This window comes from Sphaerodactylus townsendi, linkage group LG03 (assembly GCF_021028975.2).
Source record: "Sphaerodactylus townsendi isolate TG3544 linkage group LG03, MPM_Stown_v2.3, whole genome shotgun sequence".
In the NCBI taxonomy this organism is placed as follows: domain Eukaryota; kingdom Metazoa; phylum Chordata; class Lepidosauria; order Squamata; family Sphaerodactylidae; genus Sphaerodactylus; species Sphaerodactylus townsendi.
The window spans coordinates 173,352,485-173,369,543 of record NC_059427.1 but is presented as its reverse complement, the minus strand read 5'-3'; the positions used below and the strand labels follow the sequence as shown (position 1 = coordinate 173,369,543).

Here is a 17,059-nt window from a genome sequence, read left to right as displayed (position 1 = left end):
AGTCTTTCTCCAGCTGGCCCACCCTAGTGTTGATCAGCAATTGGCTGAATGTCACTGCCCCTCTGTGTGGCGTTAAGTGAAGAATGTTAAGCCTCACATCTGATAAGTACAAAAAAATTTTCAGTTTAGCATTAGAAGAATTCTTTCCTTTCTCCACCTGGGGTTGCAGATACTAGAAGCTATGTTCTGATGGCTCATTAAAATATAGCAGAGGAATTTATTACGCTTGCCTTATTCTGGATATATTGAACAATGATGTGTCCTTTTTATTATTACTTATTTTAAAGTTGCTGGTTCTTATGTGACTACTTACATACCAGCATATCCTGCCTCATTGAATGGAAACAGGATTTAATAAACTTTAAAAAATATTTTAATAGGACTCTTACCTCTGAGTTATGTGTTGACTCAAAATCCAGACCCACATATAAGAAGGATCAGTCAGGTCTTCCTCTACATGTGGCATTTTTGAAAGCACAATAGCAAGCCGTTTCTATTATCAGCGCAGAAAACATTTCAACACCGAACATAGCATTCCTAAGTGAGATGTTGCTTTACCAAAAGGACCTGATGACAACAGAGATCACTGTCCATACTATTAGAGAACTGAAATTTCCCCAGGGCCTTTGACTCAAGACTACTCTACTGGATTAGTGAGTCTGAGTGTATTACAGTGAAACACACAAATGTTTTTAAAGCCTTTTATTTCACAGACATGATGATAAGTTTACAAAGACGTGGAAACTCAACATGATCACATAGTGGAATGGCAAGACATCCTAGTGAAGACCGCTGCACTCTTTCATAGTAACACTGCCCCAGTTAACAAATTAGCTAAGTGTGTCAAGTTGGAAAAGCCATGGAGATGAGCCACGCAGCAGAAAGACACAGGACAGCAGGCTTAATATTCCTCTCCTTCCTCCTCCCCTTCTCCTTCAATAGAATCCACTCCAACCTCTTCATAATCCTTCTCTAGGGCAGCCATGTCTTCACGAGCTTCGGAGAACTCGCCTTCCTCCATCCCCTCCCCGACGTACCAGTGGACAAAGGCACGCTTGGCATACATCAGGTCAAACTTGTGGTCCAGGCGAGCCCAGGCCTCCGCAATGGCCGTGGTGTTGCTCAGCATGCAAACGGCATCGCCAGACTTTGGCCAGGTCACTTCCAGGGACCACCGTGCGGGGCTGGTAGTTGATACCAACCTTGAAACCAGTGGGGCACCAGTCCATAAACTACATGCTAATACGCTTTGGTCTTGATGTGGTGGCAATAGCAGACATTGACATCTTTCAGCATCGACATCACCTCGGTACAACAGGCAGCAGGCCATGTATTTACCGTGGCGAGGGTCGCATTTCACCATCTGGTTGGCTGGCTCAAAGCAAGCGTTGGTGATCTCTGCTACAGAGAGCTGCTCATGGTAAGCTTTCTCAGCAGAGATGACCGGGGCATAGGTGGCCAGGGGGAAATGGATAATGCAGGATAATAGGGCACCAAATTGTCCCGGGTGTCCGAACACGTTCAGGGCACCATCAAATCGCAGGGAGGCTGTGATGGAGGACACGATTTGGCTAATGAGGCGGTTGAGGTTGGTGTAGGTGGGGCGTTCGATGTCAAGGTTCCTGCGGCAGATGTCATAGATGGCCTCATTGTCTACCATGAAGGCACAGTCAGAATGCTCCAAGGTTGTGTGGGTGGTCAGGATGGAGTTGTAGGGCTCGACGACCGCTGTGGAGACTTGGGGAGCCGGGTAGATGGAGAACTCCAGCTTGGACTTCTTGCCATAGTCAACGGACAGGCGCTCCATCAGCAGGGAAGTGAAACCAGAGCCGGTGCCACCCCCAAAGCTGTGGAAGACCAGGAAGCCCTGGAGACCTGTGCACTGGTCAGCCTGTTGAAATGACAGATACTCAAGGTTAATATACACTTCAGTAGCAGTCATATCGTGTAGCTGTTCTATAACTGCTGAAAAGACTTGTTCTTGGTTAACAACTTAAGCATTAAACTCATAAAGAACTGCTTGCTCAAGTGAGACAGGATTGATGAGCTGGGATACCAGTTTCTTTTCTAGATATCAGTGCTAAAAACCAACAGTTGTCAGACTCCAATTGTGCATTATACTAATAAGAAGTAAGTCTAGCTTTAGTAGGGCACTGCTAATACATTACTCGCAACCAAGGGGAGTTACATTAAACGTTTTTAAAACGGACACATTTTACTGCCTTCATCTACTCTCCTTTCTTGCTGTCATGAATTAATTTTGAAAAGACTTCCTGTACTCCCTCATGCTGTCTAATCATCTTGCGTTCTTGGCTCCCTCTCTCCAGCCTCATGGTAACCAACTTTATGCATGCCTTTTCTGATCTAAGATGACAACTTTCATCCACAAATGGGAAACTTTGGTAAAGGTTGTATCTGAAGGAAGGCTCTTGTTCATGAAATACACTACTTACTAAAAAGTGTATTTTATCTTCCATAATGGACTTTATTTATCTAATTCTTTGTAACATCCATTGTACCCTCTGACCTGGGTATAAGGACTGAAGGATCTTTTATTCTTGTATATGAGGAAATTATTAAAGCCTGGTGTTGAAGAGTCAGAATTTGTCATTACCAGACTCTGCATTATAAACAACGTTTCCTGTAAGCTGCGCAGAGCCTGTATTGGTGCTGTGCAGCTCAGGTGGCCACCAGCAGGGGGAGCTCCTGCAGGTGACTCACTTCCTGTGCAGGGTAGGAAACTTCTATACAGTTCCCTTAACACAGGGCGTTTCCCCACTCTTGAGGATCCCCCCATGCTGCATGCCTGGGCGTCCCCACGATGTCACCTCGGTACAACAAAAGGCGCCATTTATAAGAGTGCCAGGTCATCAAAAGGCGCCATTTACAAGAGCGCCAGGGATGCCGCGCACTGAGGGGGCGCGAGAGGGGCAGCGTCGAGGCGGCTGCACAGTCGCCGCCCCTGTCGGGGGAGTGCCCCAGGACCCCGCGCTACTTGAGGAGAGTAGCGCGGGGCTTAAGGTAAGTGGGGAAAGGCCCACACTTAGAGGAACTGCTGATTATAACCCTGGAATCTTACACCAGGGAAATGTGGTTGGTATTCAAGATGCTACCGAGCTTGAATTGTTCAGCAGCTAAAATTAGTGGGGGGTAATCCAGTGGGCAGCAACAGAACTGCTATACCGGGTAAGCTTCCTTTTGATCTGGGGCAGGGGTAGGGAACCTGCGGCTCTCCAGATGTTCAGGAACTACAATTCCCATCAGCCCCTACCAGCATGGCCAATTGGCCATGCTGACAGAGGCTGATGGGAATTGTAGTTCCTGAACATCTGGAGAGCCGCAGGTTCCCTACCCCTGATCTGGGGTATGACTCTCTACCTTGTATGAAGGACAGGGGAGTAGACTTCTATGCCCTCTAAAAAATAAGTGATGAAACCACACACTGACATAATGATATAAGCAATATTCAGTACTGAAGATAAATTCACAAGTTTAAAGGAGGTCTGAAGCCATCTATGAAGTTTGCTTTGCAAGCTGAGCAGCAGGTTGGGAAAAAGATTCTGAGTACCAGAATACCAGAAGAACCCCAGTTCTCCAAGCAGGAATAGTAACATCACCCTACTGAGTTCAGCTAGATCAGGGGTCGGCAACCTTTACCACCCAAAGAGCCATTTGGACCCGTTTTCCACAGCCCCGAAGATCTACTGAGCCGGAGAGGCGGCTCCACACGGAGCCACCTCCGGTTAGGCCCTTCAACTCACATTTCCTTCCAGCGCTGCTCTGGAGGGACATGCTCACGCTACCCTCCAACCTCCAGGCCACACGGAGCCGCAGTATAAGGCTGAAAGAGCCACATGTGGCTCCATGGGTTGCAGACCCCTGAGCTAGATAGATGATAGGATGCCCTTTACTGGACAGAATACTTGTGGACATACAGTCTCAATAATCTCCAACATATGGCCCTCCAGACATTCATGGACCATGTTTTCCATGAGCTCTGCGAAATTGGCCATGCTGGCAGGGACTGATGGAATCATAGTTCATGAACATCTGGAGAGCCATAGATTGGAAACCCCTGAGCTAGACCAAAAGGGGAGGGAAAGTGGAAGGAAGTGCATAGAACTGGGCACTGTAAGTAGATTCAAGAACACTTTTTCCTTTTATCTTTTTGGCTTTTCTTCACATCTCTTTTATCACATCCTAATCTTAGGCAGGCAAGTTTTCCCTGAATGAAGGGCTTGGCATCCTTCACAGAAAGGTTCCCTTTCCTGAAAAGGGCTATGAAAAAGAAGAGAGGTTATCAGAGCAGGTTTGTTGGGAGAGTCCTAAGCACAGTCTTCCATTTCATTGTCAATCCAGTTCTCTTAGGGCCAGAGGCTTGGTGAGCTATCACAGACAAGAAGACAGTAGCTGAATGATACCCTACCACTCACATGAGCAAAACATTTACTTTTATCAGCACTTTTCTTTTTGCTCTCAACTCTTTTATGTCTCTCACAGTTTTATCCTTCCCTACAGCCACTGCAGAACTAGCTTTCACTCCTGCCTATCTGGGGAAGGCCCAAGATACATATCACATGGGCTCTGCAGTTGTTTAACCTTGCTTGTGGTGCAGCCTAATATTAGGCCAAAAGACACATTCCTGTTTGCATCTTACAGAAATGCTCTACGCCAGCCTTCATTTCTGAGGACTGATGTAATGAACTAGTAAAGTCCAGGCAAAAGTAACCATTTTCAGTTCTTTATTGTACTGGCAGTCATAGTAGAATACAGGCGATGCGAGTTCTAAAAGACTCAGAACTTTATTTATTTTATTTATTTTTTGGATTTTTATACCGCCCCATCCCCGAAGGGCTCTGATAGTAGCTTTAATAAAGTAGCAAACCCCTTTCCCGCCACAGAATAATCAACAATGCATTGTTTCACACAATGAAACATAACATAAAAGCAGACCAGGCAGAGAGCCAGGACCGACAGGCGGGAAGAAATCCAAGGACAGAACACACACCAACTGATGTGGTGAGCTATCATCCTGACAACTGATGTCATCCTGACAACTGATGTCAACCATGTTATTATACGGGAAGCAAAGACGATACATGTAACTACAAAGCAAGGATAAGCCAAATGCAACCTGTTATATCTTGTTCTATGGCAATGTTTAGACAAGGCCTCGTTTTGATTTAAGCAGGTCATGTGGGAGAAGGCTATCCCTCTAATAGTGAACTTTCAATTCACTGGTCTTTCACTTTCCATGTATTGAAATCTTTCCACCAATGCTGTAAATTACGAACTTCCTTCCCCCCTCCCCCCGTTTTACTTCAAACTAGAAAAATCTTTCTACATGTCATTTGAAATAACCAACAAGTTGCTTACCAGCTTCCTGATCCTATCCAAAACCAAGTCAATGATCTCCTTGCCAATGGTGTAGTGCCCCCGGGCATAGTTGTTAGCAGCATCCTCCTTGCCAGTAATTAGCTGTTCAGGGTGGAAGAGTTGGCGGTATGTTCCTGAGCGCACTTCATCTGCAGAGAGAAGAGAATCCAACCATTAAGATATTAATGCCTGGCTTTTGCGCATGCGTGACTCCGAGTAAAGTCACAAGCTGAGATCCTCCCAGCAAAAGAAACAGAAAATACCAGCAAAGAATGAAAATATAGTTGGATCAAAGAAAAATCTTTACAACCCCATTAAAAGAAGACACTGGGCATCTGTCCAAGCCAGAAGAGAGCAGGTGAGTGATTTTTAACTCATTAAAAAGCCAAATAAACAGAAAGAAAGATCATGACGCAGAACAACAAGCCGGTCACAAAACAGGACTGGGCTGTCTTCCAAATACAAAGGAGATAATTAAGATTTATTCAAAGGCAGTAATGCTGAATCTAAGTGCGTTTGTATTTGCAAATAGATTAAAGTATTTGCAAATAGATTAAAAAAGATCCTCCCGAAGTTAATAGGACAAGATCAATACGGGGTTTGTAAGTGGTAGAGATATTAGCTATCCATTAAGGAATGTGTTAAATGGAAAGAATAAAAAATATGCAATGACAAAGTTGGATGTATATAAAGCGTTTGACACAGTAAGTCACAATAATTTATTTCAAACTTTGGAAAACTTTGGTTTTGGAAAACAATTTATTCATACCTTAAGGGAGCTATATCATGGAGGAAAGGCAAAGATAAGAATAAATGATGGGTGGACAGAAATAGTAAATATTAGAAGGGGGGTGTAGCAAGGATGTCCACTATCGCCACATTTGTTTATAATGGCAATGGAAGATGTTCATGCCTCTTCTACATCAATAACACACACCCTTGGAAGCTATGAGAAGTAACTCACCAATCACTGTTGGCTCCAAGTCCACAAAGACGGCCCTGGGGACGTGCTTGCCAGCCCCTGTCTCACTGAAGAATGTGTTGAAGGAGTCGTCCCCTCCCCCAATGGTCTTGTCGCTGGGCATCTGCCCGTCAGGCTGGATGCCATGTTCAAGACAGTAGAGTTCCCAGCAGGCGTTGCCAATCTGGACACCAGCCTGCCCCACGTGGATGGAGATACACTCACGCTACAGCAGAGAGAGAGAGAAAAAAATTAGCAGTTTTGTCCAGTGGGGCTATCTTGTGCCCTAATTTGTTTTCCTGGTTTCTTTTGCAGAATGAAATGAAGCTTTCAGTATGAAGCACAGGTTTCATTTTACAGAGTGATGTTCAAGTTTCAGGTTGGGTCTAAATTATACAAACCTGAAGACTTCCAATAAAGGTAAAACCAGATTATAGGCACTTGAGTCATTCCCCCTCCCCAAATGCAAAGTGCAAAGGCGGAGCGAGGGCTAAGTGAGCCTGGGGTGTGTGCCCGCCACGCCCCTGCCGCGGTATCGCATCCCCCCCGCCCCGTGGGCACAACGTCACTGGCAAAGTGCTATATCATGGGCCTTTTATGATTGAGACTTGGATCCTTTCCCCTAAGTTATTTCCATCTAAGAAAAAAGAATCTTTGAACATACTCTGGTGCCATTACACAGATATTACTAATTTCTCTTCACTTTTTGATCCTGACAGGCTGCATTCATGGTTTCTGTACTTCATACCAAGAGTTAAACTACTATTTTGGTAAGCTTCATGTTCAAGCAATGGTCAAAAGGCAGTGGAGAATTTGGGATAAGTAACATATTGTACCCTGGAGCCAGTTAGCATCTCACCAGCTGGCTGAGAACACATATTTTTTTAAAAAAATAACTGACTTCCATTTGCCAGCATAATGAAGTTCCAACATGACCGGAAGCCTTAGTCACAGAGCAGAGTTCTGTGGTCTACAAAAACGTTATGAATAAGCCATTCAGTACGTAGCAGCAACTGCACTTCTCCAAAGCATATGCTCTGAATGGCCTACCAGAAGTCACACTGCTTACAACCTGTCAGCTGACTCAGAAGGCCAACCTGGCAGCCGGCTTCCTTCACCCACAAAGCAAGACAGGTAAAAAAGGCAGCCTAAGAAAATGGTTTCCCTACCAGCACGGATTTAGTCTGTGCTGAACATCTGTTCACAGCCTGTTGCTAGGATTATCTCGTGCCTAGATATAGTCATTCCTTCGTTTCCTCACCCCCACAATCTGCTGGCGTTCCTTACACTCAGACCCCACCCAGGACCACCTGCTTCGAGACATTCCAGGGTCTTGGATAAATACCTCTTCTCTGCCCACCCTCCGCAAAAAAACCCACAAAGCACATATCACAAGATGTCACAGGCAACTGAGCCTTCTGGACTTTAACTGATCTACGCTAAGCAAATTAAGTAGTGCAGGGAATGGACTAAGAATTCAGAATGTAACAAATTTTCATCAGGGTACAAAGATTGGAAGAAGGCCTCTCTATGTTCTTACGTTCTAATTGTATCATCATCTTTAAGATATTTGTATCTGTGTCGTTTACGCTATCACAGGAGAAATGTTTCAGGAATATTTTTATGTTTAGTAAAATTTTGAATTATTACCATCTGGCAGAAGATACAGGATCATGAAGACCAGGACAACTAGACTCAGAGACAGCTTTTATCCTAGAGCTGTGGCTATGATTAACTCCATGGTGATGTGTTGACGTGGTGGTGGCTGCGTAGAGATGGTTGTGTAGGGATGGCTGTAAGTTGGGGGTGTGCGGATTGCAGCCCCCCCAATGCCTAGTGCGGATTGCAGAGATGTTCATCCGGGATGTTTTGTATTTTCACAGTTTTGTATTTTCATTGTGTGGACACAAGGCACAATGTGTGTGCACAATGACATTAAAGTTATTCTATTCTATTTTGTGCCACCTCTTTCTTAAAGGACAACATGGGGGCATGCTGAGTTGTGTAGTGATTGTTTTGTCAGACCAGCTTCTTAGAGACCCAGATTTCAAGGCCCACTCTGCAATGTTAGCTTGCTGGACCTTGGAAGCAAAGTAGACTCGAGCTGGAGAACTAGATTTGTTTCCCCACTCCTCCACATGAGCCCTGCTGGGTGACCTTGGGCCAGTCACAGTTCTCTCAGAACTCTGTCCCAATGAACTCACAAGGTGTCTATTGCAGGGAGTTGGAAGGAGTTTGTAAGCAACTTTGAAAGACCTTATGGGTGAGCAAAGTAGGGTATAAATCCAAACTCTTCTCTCAGCCTGTTGGGAACATTCAAAAGGCAGATCATCACATATGCTGCTTTGGGTTCCCATTTAGCAGAAATGCAGCATATAAATTGAACAAAGGCAGATATTTTTTGTTCCCCAGGACCGACAAAGTATTAGGCCACCCACCACGTTGTATGAAAAGAGGATTACACAAACATAATCAACTCCACCTAGGCTACCTCTCTGGTTCTTTGCATGCGCATTTCCCCAGCCCTGCTTTCAGTTTAGATACCACACAAATAAAGAAAGCGGGGAGTATCACACGCGCCAGCACCGCACCCAGTTCCAGTCATGCCACGTGAGCACCAGGTTCGAGACCAAAGGGGGAAAAGAGGAGAGAGCAACAAGAACAAAACCCCGGAAAGAGATTTCAACCTTGTATCTCTCGTCCTTCCAGACTGGAGAGACAAACAGGCAGCGGCTGCAGCCCCTCCGCCCCCCTGCAGAAAGGCAGGGCAAGCAGGACGCACCGCCCTTGCTGGGGCTCAGCACCCTCGCGCGCAGCAGAAAGACCGGCCCCTCCAGCCCGGCCTCTGCGCGGGAAAAGCGTAACGGCCCGCGGGCGAGAGGCGCCTTTTTGAAAGCATGCCTCATTGGGGGGGAGGGCGTGCTACGTTCCCAACCCACTAGGGGCGCAGCTACACAACATGGTCCTGAAATTGTGGCCCTTCACCCAAGGTCCCAACTCCCATCTTTTGGATAACGACGCAACTGAGGGAGGGCAGCAGCGGAGTGGGGCACCGAGCGACCGTGCTAGGAACTTGCAAGGAGTGGGCCCGGCCCGAGGACGTCGCTTCCAAGCCCCCCCCTTTCCCGCCTGACCTCCTCCGCCCTGCAATTATTGCAGCGTCCCCTTCCTTCCTCGCAGGGGATATAGCTCCTTCCCTCGCCCTCCTCCAGATCGACCACCGTCCCCAACCTTCCCTCTGCAGCCTGCTTCCTGCAAACGCCCCCCCCCCACGCTCGTTCATGCTCCCCTCCAGCCCCCTCGCCCCATTCCAAGCCGCTGCGAAAGCACGCGCGCGCGCCCTCCCCTCTCGCTCCCGAACCGCGCAAGCTGCACACGTGTGCCGTGGGAGAAAGGGAAAGCGCCCCTCGCCGGGGGAACGGAACATCCCATCTATCGCACCCTGGGGGAGGGGAATCCAGCGGCTCTCGCGGGAGGGATCCGCGCAAGAAGGAGCCACGGATTCCGAACTGCAAAAGCTCCCTTCCCGCCCTCCCGATATGGCCAAGGCCCCGCGCGCCCTGCCATTGATCCGGTGCCTTGCCGCTTCCCGACGTTGCACTGAGCCCCCATTCAGCGCCCCCACCCCACAACACACGCAGAGGTCCCCCCCGGCCATCCCGCCACCCCCAACCTTCCAGCCCCATCTCTCCCCCCTCCCCGCCCTCTTTGAAGCTTTTTAAGGAATCGCTCCCCACATTTACCATGATGCCGCTAAGGAAGATCCGCAGGGAAGAGCCTGGAGAGGAGAAACGAACCCCCGGGTGTTACTTCTCCCGACAAGTTAAGAGTCGACGTAAGTAACCGAATGGGAAAGACAGGGGCCGACCGGCTGCTTTTATAGCGCATCTCCCGCGCGGGGCTGGGTGGAGCAGCTGGCCTTGCATGTATTTAGGATAATAACCGGGTTGCCGCGTTGCCATTGGGCAGGCCGGCGCGTCCATCTGTGAGCTCACAATCGGGGATTGGTGGGGGCCGATGACCCTCTTTTTTGCAATGAGACGAGAGGAGTTTTTTTTTCTTTTAGTGAGTGGGAGGGAGGGAGGAAAGGGGGGGGGTTAACTGATTCAGCTCTTTCGGTTTTAATTAGGAAAGGAGGACGGTGCTGCGTAGCGTTTGGTTGAATGGCTGGCACAGAGGAGGCTGATCTGGAGGGTTCGCATTCCTGACCCTTGGGGTGGCATTTATGTCGTTAGAACCACTCAGGCTCCTGATACGTGCTCTCTTAGGTAGATGAAACACTGTTCCTTCAGCTTGACAGTTGTGGTTTCTAAGTAATCTTACATTTGTGATGGTCTGAAACAAAATGTCAGTTTGTGGCGTTTTCCGGGTGGGTGGGGGAGAAGTTGTTCCAAGTCTCAGCATTATTTCCAAGGCGTTTTGCTGATCTGGATATATAAATAATCCAAGCATTCTTACATAATTTCGTTGGTTACAAGAGTGCAGGCATAGGTTTTGCTAATCTGGATATATAAATATCTAAGCATTCTTATAGAATTTTGTTGGTTAAGAGAGTGCAGATATAGGTTTTTGCTGATCTGGATTTATAAATAATCTAAGCATTCTTATAGAATTTTGTTGGTTGCGACAGTGCAGATATGGGTTTTGTTAAAACTAACAAAATTCACACTTCTGCACAGGCTTTTTAAAAAGGCCTTACAATTCTGAATCATGTTTTTCATGTTGTTTTAATATAAGTCACAGACTTTGGTACTTAAAAAAAGATTTGCGAATGCTCTGGGTGGGTGGGGAAGACAAATGGCTGGCAGCTGCTAGGGGCTTAGCATACTTCATTCTCACATAAATCGCATGTTTTGTGGCTGAGTACTACTTAAGTTTGATCCATCCACCCTCACTTCTGAATTTCAGGAAAGCATTATAAGACCGGCATGTGTTCAAAGGAAGTGCACTTAGCTTTTGGAGTAAGTTCTACCATCCTTTGTGGACAGTATAGCAGCACAGTAGAGCACTATTCATCAATTAGGGTTAGGGTAAGCATATGTGCTGTACGAAGAGGAGAGCCCTAGCTTTAACGTTGTATGTATTGCTTTTCCAAGGGGGGGGGCAGGGAGGACTGCATGGTCATGAGGGAAAGGATTTAAAAGGCTGAAAAACAAGAGGACAAGCAGCCAAATCCAGAGCAGTCGAGAGGAATGTGCTGGACGCCATAAATACAAAAGCTGCAGACTGGGGGCGAATTGAGGCCAAGCTGTGTGACTGCAGCTCCATCCTGCAGAGGAAAACTGCGGCAGCAGCAACGGTAATAATATCTCTCGGAGCTGCAGCCTGCAAGCCACCCAAGCCTCCTTCTCTGGGTGACTTTCGTCTGCGTGGCACGCAGAATAAGAAGCAAAAGGAACATCTCAGCAAGTCTGCTCGGCTTTCTAGCAATGGGCTCCATGTAAGGCTTAAAGAGGAGGGTCTGTCATTCACCTCACACTGATGGAGTTCATTATTTTTTACATCTGATTTTAATTCCGGTTAAGCAAGGAGGGAAACAGGAAAGGAGAAAGGGAAATAAGCAGTGTGCCTCTGAATCACCATCTTTCATGTCGCATGTGCTTGCTAGGCACAGGGCAAAGCCCTGCCCTCAAGGCAATAGCCGGTTATAAATAACCATCCCAAAGCTGCTTCAGTGTTCAGAAATTTATTGTTTTCTTTCATTTCATGCTCAGAAGAGGGAACTCTCCTTTGTCAAGCAGGACAGAGAGGAGGTTCGGAGTGCTGCCGTCTGTGTAACATAATTTATAGCTGTAAAAACATACCTCCTTGTCTTTTGCTCATTGGTTTGAGTCAAGAAGATGTACAGACCTGGTCATTTCATCCCACCTCTTATACACCTTGCCGACTCCCATTTTTAGTGAAACAAGTCAAAAACACCTTACATAATAGGTTTCTATAACAACTACTGGTTTCTATACCAACTAAGATTTTACTTCATCTTTATCTGTATTTGTGAGCTTCTGCTAACTTTGGCCCCTTCCGCACACACAAAATTATGCGTTTTCAAACCACTTTCACAACTGTTTGCAAGTGGATTTTGCCATTCCGCACAGCTTCAAAGAGCACTGAAAGCAGTTTGAAAGTGCATTATTCTGCATGTGTGGAATGAGCCTTAGTATCTCTACTGAGGAGCCCTGTTTTCCCAAATCAAAGCTCAGTGTCAGGCTGCTCTTTGAGTTTTGTTTCTTCCAACGAAAGTAAGTTTTTGAAGTGCTTGGTGCCCCATGAATTACACTCATATAACTTATATGATTAAATACAATGGCTTAAAACTTTATAAGCTTAGCATATTCATATCATGCTCATTTCCCACAACACATGCTTTGCAGACTATAGCCGGCCTCTCCAGCACTACTCACAAGTCCATCTCTATTTACCATAGCTTCCCTCTCACCCGGGTGCACCTTCCCTACAACATTTCTCCCATGCTCCAACCATTTATGCACGCTTACAGTTGCACACAGGGTTTAACCGACATCCTTTCAAACCCTTTTTTCTCTTCCAGCCCCTGCTTTCCATCTGCCCGACCTTCTGTGCATGCTGGTCTTTGAGATGATTCTTAGTTCCCAAGAACAGTTGCCTGTTCTCAGTCTGGGCTGGATTATGCATTCTATTAGATTTGTGTTAAATACCTGCTAAAATTGGCAGAAGCAGTACTCAGAAGCAGGAACTAGATTGACATTGGCTCACGGAATGTGGGGGAGGGGAATACATCTACCCTTCTTGTCCTTGCACTTCCTGCCTGTAGCCTGCACCCTTCTATGTGCATTTGGTGCAAACTTCATACAGCACATATGCTTCTTAAGATGGGGAAAGATTCCTGAGGATCAAAGACTTTACCTTTTTCCCCTTGGCATCTGATACCAAATATGTTTTTGAAGGTGGAGTGCATTGGAGTGCTTTTTTCCCTACCCTAAATGTATTCAGAGGAAATGTCAGCATTTTGTTGACAATGCTTGCACAAAGGCTGCTTAACAATAAGCGTCTTGGATCCTGGACACAGCAGGAGACAGGGAAGCTCTGTTAAGGCTGCATGACTTGTTAGAGTTCGGGATTTGGCTCTTGGTTGGCCTTTTGCCCATCTCAGAACCTAATAGCAGAAGAATACGACCTCTCCTTCAAGATAAGACATGTCTCTCTGCTCTTTGTTGTGGCTTCTATTATGATTGCTGGTAACTCTGCTCAGTTCCCACGGCTATTGTTGATGCTTTTCTACCTTTTTCGCATTTGTTATCCCTCTGTGATACTATTGATTAGGAATAGTACATATGAAGTCACAGTATTTCCCCTGTTACAGAATTCCTGGTGACTCTTTTCTTGGTTTTTAGAAAGTGGATGGGGTCACTTGTCTGGGTCCTCATGCTTACCCAGCCCTGCTTACCTAGTCCTCGTGCTTACCTAGCCTGGATCCTCGTGGCTTACTTCTAATAGCTCCCTGCTTACCAGCCCTTCCTTGCTTACCTAGCTCCCTCGTGGCTTATTTCCAGGCCTTGAGATCCCTCACAGGTTACTTCTAGCCCTGCTTGCCACAGCCTCCCCTGCTTACCTAGCCTGGATCCTCGTGCTTACCTAGCCCTGCTTACCTCTAGCCCTCAAGTGGCTTGCCTCAGCCGCCTGATCCTCTCTGTGCTTACCTTAGCTGGCATGCTTGCCCAGCCACTCGTGCTTACCTAGCCTGGATCCTCATGCTTCACCTTAGTCCTGCTTTTTACCTAGCCCCTGAAGCCACTGCTTTTACCTAGCCTGGGTCCTCAAATTAACGCTTGTTTTAGCCCTGCTTTTACCTAGCCCTCGTGCTTTACTTTCGAACACCCAGCCTGGATCCCTCATGCTTACCTTCTAGCTCCCTGCTTACCCTAGTTCCTCCCTCGTGGCTTACCTGTAGCCTGGATCCTCATGCTTACTCTTAAATATAAGCTTTACTTCCAGTGTCCTCAGAAAGCTTATCTAGCCTGGATCCTCATGCTTACCTCAGCTCCTGTTTACCTAGCCCTCTCGTGGCTAACACCTAGCTCTCGGGATCCTGCTATGCTTACCTAGTTCTGCTTACCTATAGTCTCCGTGTAACTACCTTAGCTCTGGGATCCCTCATGGCTTACCTAGCCCCTGCTTACCTGTGGGCCCCTCGTTAACTTACTTCAAGTCCTCAGTCTAGTAGCTCTTCTGCTTAATGCTCCTCATGTGGCTTAATGCCTCTAGCCTTGGATCCTCATGTTTACTCTTAGGGGCTCCTGCTTACCTAACCCTGTGGCTTACCTAGCCTGGATCCTCTGCTTCTACTTCCAGCCCTGCTTACCTAGCTCCTCGCTGTGCTTAGCTTTTTTGGGGCCTGGATCCTCATGCTTACCTAGCTCCTGCTTCACCTTAGCCTACCTTTGTTGCTTTACCTAGCCTCAGGATCCTCGTAGGCTTACCTAGTCTCCCTGCTCTTTACTTGGCCACAGTCTCCTGCTTAGCTCAGCCTGGGTCCCTCCCAAGCTTACCCTAGCCCTCTTACCTAGCCCTTTGTGCTTACTCCTTAGCCTGGATCCCCGTGCTTACATAGGTCTCACAGTGCTTAGCTCCTAGCCCTACGTGCTTACTCTGGCCTGGAGTCCTCCTGCTTTTCACCTAGCCCCCTCAGGTTACTTAGCCTGGATCCTTGTGCTTACTTAGCCCTGCTTACCTAGCCCTCGTGTTACCTTAGCCTGGGTCCCTACCCAGCCCTGCTTACCCAGCCCCACACTCATTCTCATGCTTACCTACCCTGGGTCCCTCATAAGCCAGTTCGTCTAGTCCCATGCTAATTACCTAGCCCCTTGTAGCTTCTACCTTAGCCTGGATCCTTTGTAGCTTACCAGCCCACCTTGCTAGCCCTCCTGCTTACTACTAGCCCTCACTCGTGGTTGCCTTAGCCCTGCTTACCTAGCCCTTATTAGCACCTGTACCGGATCGTATTGGCTTACCCTGGCCCGCAACACCTGGCTGCGTTAATACCTGGCCCTCTTACCTAGCCCTCCTCAGGCTTACCTTAGCCTGGATCCTCACAGTGCTTACTCTAGGGCCCCTGGCTTACTTCCAGCCCTTTGTTAGCTTACTTCCAGCCTGGATCCCCTGTGCCATAAGCTTACCTAGCCTCCCTGCTTCACCTAGCTCCCTCGGTGGTTTACTCTAGCTCTGGTTCCTCATGCTTGCTCTTAGCCCTGCTTATCTAGCCCCCCTTGTGCTTTACTCTTAGCCTGGATACCGTGCTTACCTAGCCCTGCCTGTTTCACTCAGCCCCTCACAGGGCTTACTCTAGCCACCTGCTTTTACCTTAGCCTCTTGTGCTTACCCTAGCCTGGTTCCTCATGCTTGCGCTAGCTCCTCCTGCTTTTCACCCTTCCAGCTCTGGATCCCTCGCGTGCTTACTCTAGCTCCTGCTTACCTAGCCTCCCTCACAGGCTTTTGCCTTAGCTCCTGCTCTCACTCCAGCCCCTCAGCGATTAGCACCTAGCCTGGATCCCTCTGCTCTTACTCCAGTCCTTTGCTTTACCTAGCCCTCTGCCACCCTAGCCTGGTTCCTCATGCTTGCCTAGCCTCTGCTTAGCCTAGCCCTCCTTTATGCTTTCATTCTCAGCCTGGATCTCTTCTGTTGCATACCTTGGCGCACCTGCACACAGCCTCCTCCCTCGCTTACCTAGCCTTGGTTCCTCACGGCGTGCTTGCCTTAGCTCCTGCTTTCACTCAGCCCCTTGTAAGCTTACCTTAGCCTGGATCCTTGTGCTTAGGCCATCTAGTCCCTGCTTTTCACCCAGCCCCTCGTGCTTACTCCAGCTCCTGCTTACCTCAGCCCTTGTGCTTACCTTAGCCTGGATCCCTGGTGGCTTACCTAGCCCTGCTTTCACTCCAGCTCCCTCGTGGTTACTCTAGCCCTTGCTTACCTTAGCCCTTTGTAGCTGCACCTAGCCTGGTTCCCTCATGCTTGCTCTAGGCTCCTCATGTTTAACACTCCAGCTTATCCTCGTGCTTACCTAGCCCTGCTTACCTAGCCCTCGTGCTTACCTAGCCTGGATCCTCATGCTTGCCTAGCCCTGCTTACCTAGCCCTTGTGCTTACCTAGCCTGGGTCCTCGTGCTTACCTAGCCCTGCTTACCTAGCCCTCGTGCTTACCTAGCCTGGATCCTCATGCTTGCCTAGCCCTGCTTACCTAGCCCTGTAAGCCACTTAGCCTGGGATCCCAGGTTACTCTAGTCCTGCTTACTTCCAGTATTCCCTCGCTTACCTTAGCCCTGCTTTTGCCTCCAGCCCTCGCTACCTAGCCTGGATCCCCTCTGCAGGTTACTTCTCCAGTCTCCTGCTTACCTAGCCCCTCAGGTTGCTCCTTAGCCTGGATCCTCGTGTTACTCAGGGCCTCCCGCTTTACCTAGCCCTCCTCGTATTTACCCAGCCTTGATCCCTCATGCTTTGCCTCAGTCTCTTGCTACTGGCCCAGACCTTGAAGCCTTACCTAGCCTGGGTCCTCGTGCTTGCCTAGCCCTGCTTACCTAGCCCTCGTGCTTACCTAGCCTGGATCCTCGTGCTTACCTAGCCCTGCTTACCTAGCCCTGCTTACCTAGCCCTCGTGCTTACCTAGCCCTCATGCTTACCTAGCCCTGCTTACCTAGCCCTCGTGCTTACCTAGCCTGGATCCTCATGCTTACCTAGCCCTGCTTACCTAGC

At 48.0% G+C, this 17,059-nt stretch overlaps 1 pseudogene; it reads right to left on the bottom strand.

The window, feature by feature from the left end:
* Window positions 1-687: 687 nt before the first annotated feature.
* LOC125429194 lies at window positions 688-10,237 on the bottom strand (annotated as a pseudogene).
* Between the last annotated feature and the right edge of the window lie 6,822 nt (window positions 10,238-17,059).